A 10,743-nucleotide genomic window follows, 5' to 3' on the forward strand; every position below is an offset into this window, starting at 1 on the left:
TTTCTTACCAGCTACTCTCATCTAAATCCTTGTTCTGGCACGGCATGCCAGCTCTCTACTGAGGATGCATCTAATCTTGGCCCCTGTCTGTCATTTGGCCTTTTTAAAATGGTCCCAGTTAAACGTGTTGTGTAATAAAAATAAATAGGTTTGCCTCCCTGAGTGCTATGACTCACCCTCATTAAAGCCGCCGCTGCCTTAAACGACGCTGATTTTACCTTCCTCTTTAGAGTAGAAAAGCTAACACATGTGTACCTTCCAAGAGAATTAGAGACAGAAGATTCTTGTATTTCAGTTAATCCACATTTATGGATCACATACTATATGCATGAATCAGGAACGTGTGACCAAACTGCATAAAGGGAAAAAAATCCACCAACTATTTCATCCCAGCATATTTAGATTTAATATCGACAATCTGAAATCCACAAATCTTTCAAGAGTTGGTATCTCAGGAATTCCTTCAGCTGTGCATTCTTGGCTTTTACAACCCAGAACAGAATGTCTATTTCAGTTGCCTTTGCTTTCCTGTGGTCAGGTTCTCCCATCGCACCTGCATGCCTCTCCAAGCTTCTGCTGCTTCTTTGACAAAGAGTCCTGGGTGCTGGGTACACTTCTGCATGGGTTTTTTTCCTCCTATGTCCAGATTTCTGTCAACAGTGTATGAGCTATGCTTTCGTTTTTTAAATTATAAATTATTAAGCACTAGCTGGCCAATATTAAACAGCTACCTCTATTGGTTTGTTCGGGTCTTTCTGAGTAACTTATTTTGTAAAGGAATGAACATGAATCTGGGGGAGGGAAAGGCTATAAGAAATTTGATTTCAATCATTTGTTTTATGTATTCCTAGGATATGTTATACAGTTCATCCTAGTAAATTTTCAAATACATTATTAATATATAATACACAGATAAGCCAAAAAAAAAAAAGTGCCTGTATTGCTAAAAGTCAATGTTAATTAAGACACATATTACTCTTTTCTTTGAAAAAGCAGATTTTTTTTCAACTCATCATAAACAAAGCAACTTATTCGTAGTTTTCTACCTGGTGTTCGAATAAATGTGCCCGCCTTAAAACCAGGAGTCCCTGGGTCACTGCTGTACGGGCATATCATTTGTTTAAGCAGTACGCAGTAATACCAGCCTGTCGTCTGCCAGTGGCTACACGTCAAGGCCGTTTGACATCGATAGTCCTTTCTAAAAGGAGAGCAGAGAGGCTGACTGACACTTTGCATCAGTGGCCAAGTTCACACACTTAGAGGGCAAAATTATAGGACATTAAACACGCACACCAGAAAGTAGATTAAAAAAAGGAAACTCCGAATCCTAGCTTTACATGTTAAAAGTCAGAATTCTTTAGTAGAAAGTTCTCCTTGTGGGTCAGTGATTCTCTCTGTCAACTTATTTGCCTCTTAAAAGCACTGTTCCTTTAAAACATAAAGTTAAAATAAAATTTAAGGTGCGCTATTACCACATATTTTGCATAATAATAGCTCCCTCACTGGGTAGAGAATTGGTCAAGGTTCTAGCATAGTTTCTCAAACTGGCTTCCTAGGGTCTCTAGAAAACTAGAATTAATTTTTGTTTTTATCCTTAATTCATTAAACTTCCATAAATCTTGTTTTAAGAGTGGTAGCAAGTGTGGGCAATGGCTGAGTGGGGAAATACACATTTTGAAATGTGCAAAGTACAGGTCTATTCCACGTGATTATGATAACCCCAGGCATAAAGAACGCAAACTCTTGTGATGGAGACTTAGCCACAGGAGGGTTACAAGATCTTCTCTCAGTTTCCATGAAGAGTTCTAGACTGATAAAAGATTTAATTCTGAACACCTAGCCCAGGATCTTGCCCAGTGAAGACCATTCAATACATTGTCTCACGGCAAATACGAATTGAGCCTTCTCTAGTTCCACTCTGCCTTTTTTTTTTTTTGAGGAAGATTAGCCCTGAGCTAACTGCTGCCAATCCTCCTCTGTTTGCTGAGGAAGACTGGCCCTGAGCTAACATCTGTGCCCATCTTCCTCTACTTTATGTGTGGGATGCCTACCACAGCATGGCATGCCAAGCGGTGCCACATCTGCACCCAGTATCCGAACCCGGGAACCCCTGGCTGCCGAATTGGAACATGCACACTTAACTGCTGCGCCACTGGGCCGGCCCCTCTGCTGTACCTTAAGCATTGAGATGAATAAGACACGATTTCTGTCCTTTAGCAGTTGACAGTATAGAGAAGAACAGAGGCAAATAAATAGAGATTGTCATTAATGAGGCGTGAGAGGGCATGGAGGAGCTTGTCTCCCTGATTGTAATACCTGCAGAGACTATAGTTTATTGTGGTAAGTGCCATTCATTCATTCAAAATATATTTATTGAGCACCTACTGTGTGTCAGACTAGCAGTGAACAAAACAGACAAGTTTTCATAGAGTTTACATTATATTGAGTGGGAGGGAAAATAAATAACCAAGTATGTAATATGATGTCAGGATAATGGTAAGTGCAATGAAGATATTAGAAAGCCTGGAAAGAAGAAAGAGAGTAACAGGAAAGTTCTTTGTTAGATAGGGTCTTTTGGGGAAGGCTTTTCAAAGAGGAAAGTTTTGAGCAGATATTAGAACGAAGTAAGGAAGCAAGTCATGCCGGTATACGCAGAAGAGCATTTCAAGCTGCAACAACAGCAAGTGCAAAGGTCCTGGTACAGGAGCATATTTGGCATGTGTCAAAATGTCAAGAAGGCAATGTGACTGGGACAGAGGGAGGAATAAGAAGACTGGAAGGAAATGAACTAGGAGAGTCAGCCAATAGCTAGATTATGTAAAATCTTGTACAAATCATAGTAAGGACCCTGGATTTTGTTCTGAGTGGGATGGGATGCCTATGGGAAGTTCTGAGCAACGAAACAATAGGACACAATTTTATTGCATTTTCTCCAGACTTGGTTGGGGCTGGTGGGTTAGATTGGGGAAGATTTCTGGAGATGGAGGAGTCTGAGTTTCCTCTGGAAAGACACATAAGAGTTAGCCAGGGTGAATAAGTTCAGCTGGGTTTCAGGGAGTGGGGAACAGGGTAGAAATGCGTGGCGGGCAGAGGGAGCGGTGTGTGTAAAGTCTGGGGACAGGAGTGATGAGGGTGTCTTGACTGGGCTGTTTTACCCAGTCGACTGTACCAGAGGCACTGTGCCAAGGGCCATGAGCTTTCAAAGGCTGGTAAAAATGTTTGAGACCTAAAGATAAAAAGGGAAAATTTTAAAGCCAAATCAATTAATAATTGATTATATTCAATTGTGGTTAAAAATAGAATGTAGACTCCACAAAAGTAGGAACTGATCTGTTTTGTTCACTGAGGAATTTTAGTACCTAAAATAGGGACTGCCCTGTAGTAGCCATCTAATAAGTATTAAACACATGAAAGAACTTAATCCAGTTTACAAAATGTGGCATTGTGTCAACCAATCAACTACAACTCTGCTCAAATTTTATATAGTTACTTGTAAATAATTTTTCACGTGGCATGTAGGTTTACTATAATATGTGTGATAAGATTTAGATCTCGAAAAAGAATTATTCCCAAGGCTTGTGAGAGTCTTTAAAAGAGTTTGTGGGGGCCGGCCCCGTGGCCTAGTGGTTAAGTTCGCACGCTCCGCTGCAGGCGGCCCCGTGTTTCGTTGGTTCGAATCCTGGGCGCAGACATGGCACTGCTCATCAAACCACGCTGAGGTAGCATCCCACATGCCACAACTAGAAGGACCCACAACGAAGAATATACAACTGTGTACCGGGGGGCTTTGGGGAGAAAAAGGAAAAAAAAAAATCTTTAAAAAAAGAAAAGAGTTTGTGTTCTGGAAACCAGCATGTAGTTAGAGGGTATGGCATGAACAGGTGAAATAGTGAGAAATGAATCTGGAGATGTCAGCAGGAGCCAGGTTTCGGAGGGCTTTGGAATGCCATGATGAGAAGCATCAAATTCACCCTGGAGGGAATATGGAGCCATTAAAAAGTATTAGGAATGGATGTCCGAGTCACATGTTAAAAGGGGAACTCTGGTTTTCATTTTGATCATGGAGTTGATTAAGATAAGACTGTAGTAATTGACTGAAGACAAGATAGGAGGTGGTTTTCTCAATCTGAGGGTGAAATGAAGATGGACTGAACTATAAGGTCATGCCCATGGGAATAATGAGAAAGGAATTGACTTAAGTCTATTAAGGAGATAATATTAGTAGGAATTGGTAGCTAATTAGTTGTAGAAGTAAAGAGATAAAGAAGGAAAGCATTATGAATGACTCTCAGGTTTGTAGCTGCACTGCTAGTGGACGATAGTGACTCTCCCAGAAAGGAGTAGTAATGGAGAAAATGTTTATTGAATTAACCAACTGATTGATTGATTAATGAAAAGAAGTTTCTAGTCCATCTCCAAAATTTATCATCAATTAGGCCTTGGGTAAATTACATCTCATTTCTCTCATCTATTAAATAAGGGCTATTGAATCTATTCAACCTGTTCCACAGAGTTGGTTTGAAGTCAAATATAACAATATATTTTCTAATTTTGAAAATATTTAACAATTTATACATAAAATATTACATAAGTTATAAGGCATAATTTTAAAAATGGGCCTTTTTAAAACCACCATAAATATATTTTTAAAAGGATATTATAGGTCCCAGCCCCATGGGTGAGTGGTTAAGTTCGTGCCCTCCACTTTGGTTGCCCAGGATTTCACCAGTCTGGATCCTGGGCACGGACCTAGCACCACTCATCAAGCCATGTCGAGGCAGCGTCCCACACAGCACAACTAGAAAGACCTACAGCTAGAACATACAAGTATTTACTGGGAGGATTTTGGGAAAAGAAGAAGAGAAAAAAAATAAAAGAAAACCAAAGAAAAAGAAGATTGACAACAGATGGTAGCTCAGGGTCAATCTTTAAAAATTAATTGATTAATTAAATTAAATTAAATTAAAGGATATTACAAATACTGTTGAATCAGTGTGCTTGTCTCCATCTCATTCTCAGCAATAATCACTATCATGAATTTTGTTTAATATTTCCTTACTTAAAAAGGTAGTTTTATTTATATATGCTTGTATCCCCAGACAAGATATAGCAAAGTTTTTCTTGTTTTTGAGCCTTATTAAAGTGGTATTATATATTCTTGTGCACCTTGCTTTTATTCTCTCAGTATTACGTTTTCATTATGGTTTGCCACATGACATTTTGATCAACATTGGACCGCATATACGATGATGGTCCCATAAGATTAATACCGTCTAGCCTGGGTGTGTAGTAGGCCATTCCATCCAGATTTGCATAAGCACTGTAGGGGAGGAAGAAATTTCCCTCTATCCTTCTAGGTTCTTCTGCTCGAAGAATTAAATTGACATGAGACATTAACTGGAGAAAAATAAAAGTTAAATAAGATGTGTACACAGGAGAAACGAAGGAAAACAGAGTCACTCACCAAAATGGCTGAAGCCCTCATCTTAAACATCATCCTTAACTAAAGACAAAAGAAGATACTGGCAGTGGGGACACTCAGGGACTTCAAAGGGAAGCAAAGCAATTCACAGTTAGGAGAAAAGGAACAGATGTTTGGAAAACAGAAATAGAAGGACACAGAGGGGCAGACGCCCAACAGGCTTTTCTAGGTTCTTCCCTGTCTGCCACTTAGTCCATGCTATGCTAGGTGGTAGCTCGCTTCCTGAGACGGATTGTTTTTATCTGAATTCTTTTAGGCAGTCAAGGGGGAAGTAACAAGAAAAATTTTCTGAGTCTTTTGTTTCTTAAAAATATTCCACCTAAAATAATCCTCATTTTAAAAGGACACATTTTGGGGTGGTAAATTTTGTTCTCCTTCAGTGCACTCTTTGATGTTTGCTCAATGACAAAATCTCCTAATGACACTTTTCTCAGAATGTATCCCTGTCGTTAAGCAACCCATGACTGTAGAAGAGTTGTGTATAAAAGCAGAAAAACAGGGGCCGGCCCAGTGGCACAGCCGTTAAGTGTGCACATTCCGCTTCAGAGGCCCGGAGTTCGCTGGTTCGGATCCCGGGTGCGGACGTGGCACCGCTTGGCGAGCCATGCTGTGGTAGGTGTCCCACATATAAAGTACAGGAAGATGGGCACGGATGTTAGCTCAGGACCAGTCTTCCTCAGCAAAAAGAGAGGGGTTGGCAGCAGTTAGCTCAGGGCTATTCTTCCTCAAAAAAATAAATAAATAAAATAAATAAATAAAAAGCAAAAAAATAAGAATACAAAATAAAATTAGGAACAACTCAAATTCCCACCCACAGAATAATAACTAAATCATGATAAATTTTCTCAAAGACTATTATGTAGCAGGAAAAGTTGTAGCTGAGTATAGAAGTAGAGAATATGTATTATTACCTAATTTTGAAAAACTGCAAGAAGTTATGCAAATGTAATAAGCAATACTTTTATGAATTCTCTGTAGGTAAAAATAAATAAAAGTTTACTAAGGACAGTCTTTCTTGCTAAAACAGAATACAATACTTGATAAGGTTTCAGCAATTATGAACTAGGAACAAGATCCTTCAGTGAGAAGAGACCTGGGTACTTTGGAGTTTCTCCTTTGGGCTTTATGGCCTCCTACTTAAGAGTTGCTCAGGTACCACCACCACTAGCTGCCGGGGTGCCTACTTTGCCTTTTCTGAGCCCTAACCACGTATTAAAAAATATTTCTGTATGTAGCAGGGTTTAGGAACTAGCCAATCTGTTTATTTTGTCTCATTCAAAGACAAAGGCCAATTCCATTAAAATTAAAATGTTACCTGACTCTAATCATGGGAAATTTAGTATTTTTGTTTCAACAATGCAAGCTGCTCTATTTCTTGGAGGTTTGGTAAAACATTGAGAATTTTCATGGGCTCTAAATTAGATCCAGAGCTGTAGAACTTATTTTTTAAGCTCTGTAAATAGACCTAAAGGTTGTAGTACTAGATGACAAATTCTATGGAATCGAGCTATTAAAAATATACTTGTTACGGCTAGGAGTTATTCTATTCAATGTACATCTTTCCTTCTTGTATCCTTATTGTTTAAGGAGTAAAACATCTATTGCTGAGCTATGCCAGTCCAAGTCAACACAACTTCGCTTCAACTCATATCTGTTATAAAAAGATACAGTTTAAATTTTTGGTGGGAAGACAAAGGAGGAAATCTTATTTTTGCTTCCATCTCAACATAAGCAGTATATTACTCATCTAAGACATAACTTCCAGAAGTTTAGTAGTATCATGACATTCCCTCATTTGTCACCCGTATGTATATGTAGATATATAGACATCTATATAAGATATACAATACCATGTATCACATTTTAAGTACAATTGTCATGGTTCATTTAAATGAATATTTTATTTCTGTCGGTAATAGTTAACACTTCTATAACTTAGACTCTGTAGGCACTGTTCTAAGTGCTTTGCTGTTCAAACTTGCAACCGTGAGGTGAGTTACATCTTGCAGATGTGGAAACTGAGACCCAAAGAGGTTAAGTAATGAGATCGAAGTCACACAATTCATAAATATTAGACCTAGGATTCAAACTCTTATGTCTGCTCCAGGGTCCATGCTCTCAAACCTGACCCTGTATTGCCTTTACTAAATGGCTATATAAAACCAAGCCACTTAAAATATCAGAGTAGAGAGTTAAGCTAGCAGCCCAACTCAAAGAAAATATTTTGTTTGGTTAGTTACTTTGAAAATTAATCTTCAAAGTCTTTTTGGCTTCATTAGGTAATATGATCTCTCCTTTTTTCCACTTAGCTCTGCCTATGAGGCTATGACCTCTTCCAGCCTAAGGACCACTCTTCACTATTTCTACTCTCCTGAACTTGATGTATTGCCTGTCATGCACTCAAAAAAAATGTTGAAAAGATAAATGAAAGAGTGAGCAATGGAACAAATTGACAAATTAAAGGAAGGGTTAGGGTAACTGAATGTTTCAGATTGAAATTTTGCTCTTGAGAAACAAGAAAATATTTTGGGGTGAATAGGGTAGCCCATATTTATCTCTTTCATTGGATAAAAAACAAAATTATTAATTTAATTATCTTAGTCTATTACTTGTGCCTTTGAGTCATAAACTACCAGAGGTGATTCCTGTGATTATTTTAACAGGGTCCAAAAATTGAACTTGAAAATCTGAGTGTATAGCATTCTGATAGCACCATTATGTTGTTTAACAGTGAAAGCATAAAATTTTATTCAAATATGAACAGTAGATATTGCAGTGTAATAAAATATTACAATATATTTTAAAATCTACTAAATTACTCATTTCCATTGAAAACCAGTTTAAAGCATACAAAATTTTCAAATGAATAAATATTGAAAAAATTTGCTACTGTGTACAAAAAAAACACTTTAGCATTTGTGAAATACAGCCAAATTTTAACCCTCAACTACTAATGGAAGAAACTATAAGGTAAGCATTTGTAGATTCCTCGTCTTTATCACCTGGCACTTACAGATATAGATACATGTAAAAGAGGTAAGTCAGATTCCTACCCCACCATGTCTGTGTAAAAAACCTGGGCCGGTTATCGTGATAATTCCATTCATTCAGTTGATATTTATTGAACACTCATTATACAAAAGCTAATACACTAAGTGCTCTGGAATAGCACATTGCGTGCATATGGTACTTTAAAGTGCTTCCAGCATTCACAAATCTTGTTTTGTTTTGAGTTACAAGGTAGGCAACATTGATGGCCTTCTTATCATATTACAAGTGTGGAAACTGAGGCCCAGCATGATTAATTAGACTACCCAAAGTCACAGAAGTGGTGGTGAAACTAGGGCTACAGAAGCAGTATTAGTACTAATAAAAACGAGAGAGGAAACAGAAATAGCCCATCAAAAGGTTCTGCTTCATAAAAGTCTTGATTTGAAAGCAATGTTAAATGGTTCTGTCATACATGGAATACAGACCAAACTCACTTTATCATTGAGGATTAAGTTTCTTTTGACTAATCTAGACAAATTTTCTATAATAATACTGTTTTTAAATATAGTTGGTAAATTCTTATATCGTGCTTTTCTCTCTTCTTGCTTACACTTAATTGAAAAAACAAGCTTCAAAAAAGGCCCCCTAAGAATAAATAGGGTATGTAATGAGCAACCATTATACATGATTTCTTCACTCATGTGGAACTCCTATAACCCACTAATGAGTTCACCACTTGTGAGGTACTAAGGCCTTTTGTTTCAACTAGGTTAATCATATTTTATGACCAACCATTATGTCTCTTCTATTCATGTATACAACTATTTTATCGCTAGGTACAGTATTCATACTTTATGGTCCAATTTATTATTTGGCTGCATCTGAAAACCAAGTCTATATGTATGTTTTATTTCATACACAAAATACACTAAGGTTACTGTTACCTTTATAAACATACAATAAATTGTATAAAAACACATATTTTAGAAAAATAAGTAAATCGAATAGGGAGTTCTTAAGCTTTGTTATCCTCAATGTCAGCACACTAAGCATGCAAAAATTCATTTGGCCAATATTGATGGCAACAATGGCTATTTATTGAGCACCTTCTCTGTGCCTTACTCTTTATGTACACATTTATATATTCATTATTTCACCTAACTGAATCTTTAAATTGGACATATACTACAGTTATCTTCATTTCACAGCTGAGGAAACTGACATTCAGCAAGGGTAAGTAACTTTCCCATGTCCCAGAATGGCAAATTTGAGCTTTTAGTCCATCCTGAATACAACCGTCTACTACATCATAGCTTTGTTACCTACCCGACTCCTTCTACCCTCTCAGACCAGCAGACTGAGGATCTGTCTTAATGCCTACTCCATCATCTCTGCAGCTTATTTATTGAGTTATTGAATCCATGCTAAAGGCGAGGAATGATTTTAGGAACTGAGGACACAAAATTAAGAAGGCAAAGTCCCTACTCTCAAGCATTTATAGACTCAGGGCAAAGTCAGGCAACGAGACATAAATAAACAAGATAATTTCAGAAAGTGATAAGTGCTCAGAAGATAAACAGAGTGAAGAGATAGAGAATGCAGGAAGGGGAGCTGGTGGAAATAGAGAGCATCTATTTTAAATTGGAAGACCTTTCTAAGGAGGTGACATCTGAACTGGACCTTGAATGATATGAAAAAGACACCAGATGATCTGTGTCTGGATGTTCCCATCAGAGAGAACACCAAGTGCAAAGGCCTAAGGCAGGAACAAATTTAGTCTGTTGAGGGAATAGCTAGAATGCCAGTGTGGCTGAAATTTTGTGAAGAAGAAAGTGGTAGTATGAGATGGGGTCGAAGAAAGCGGCAAATGTCTGATCTTATAGTTCCCTATAGGTTCTGGTAAAGAGGTTGGTTTTATTTTAAGTGCTGTGGGAGGCAACTGGAGTCTATGCAAATGTCCCAGTCTTATCACAACCAATTTAGCTCATGTTTAGCTCTAACCACCGTCTGTTATCCTGTTGTGATGGAGCAGCTGCCCCACCTATCAATCACCTATTAGAATCTCTTCTATTTCCTTTGAGTTTACCTGACAAATTTCATCTCCTGGTACTGATGCCAGAGCCCCATCAGCCTGATACACATTTTGGATGCCTTGGCCCTGCCCTGCGTCTGCTCTACCATTTACTAAAATTATCTTTATTTTCTCCACCCCAATGCCGATAATCTTAGCTAGACGTTAGAGAAACATCAAGGGCGTGAAGGTGGGAGAT

General features: G+C 37.9%; 1 long non-coding RNA gene across 1 annotated transcript; it reads right to left on the reverse strand.

Annotated features, from left to right (window-relative positions):
* Positions 1-382: 382 nt before the first annotated feature.
* On the reverse strand, positions 383-9,944 carry LOC138923817 (uncharacterized). The gene is made up of 2 exons (XR_011437961.1): positions 9,800-9,944; positions 383-6,202 (listed from the first exon to the last, which is right to left on the reverse strand). It is a non-coding gene; the product is annotated as an uncharacterized lncRNA (long non-coding RNA).
* Positions 9,945-10,743: the final 799 nt, after the last annotated feature.

This window comes from Equus caballus, chromosome 4 (assembly GCF_041296265.1).
Source record: "Equus caballus isolate H_3958 breed thoroughbred chromosome 4, TB-T2T, whole genome shotgun sequence".
Lineage (NCBI taxonomy): Eukaryota > Metazoa > Chordata > Mammalia > Perissodactyla > Equidae > Equus > Equus caballus.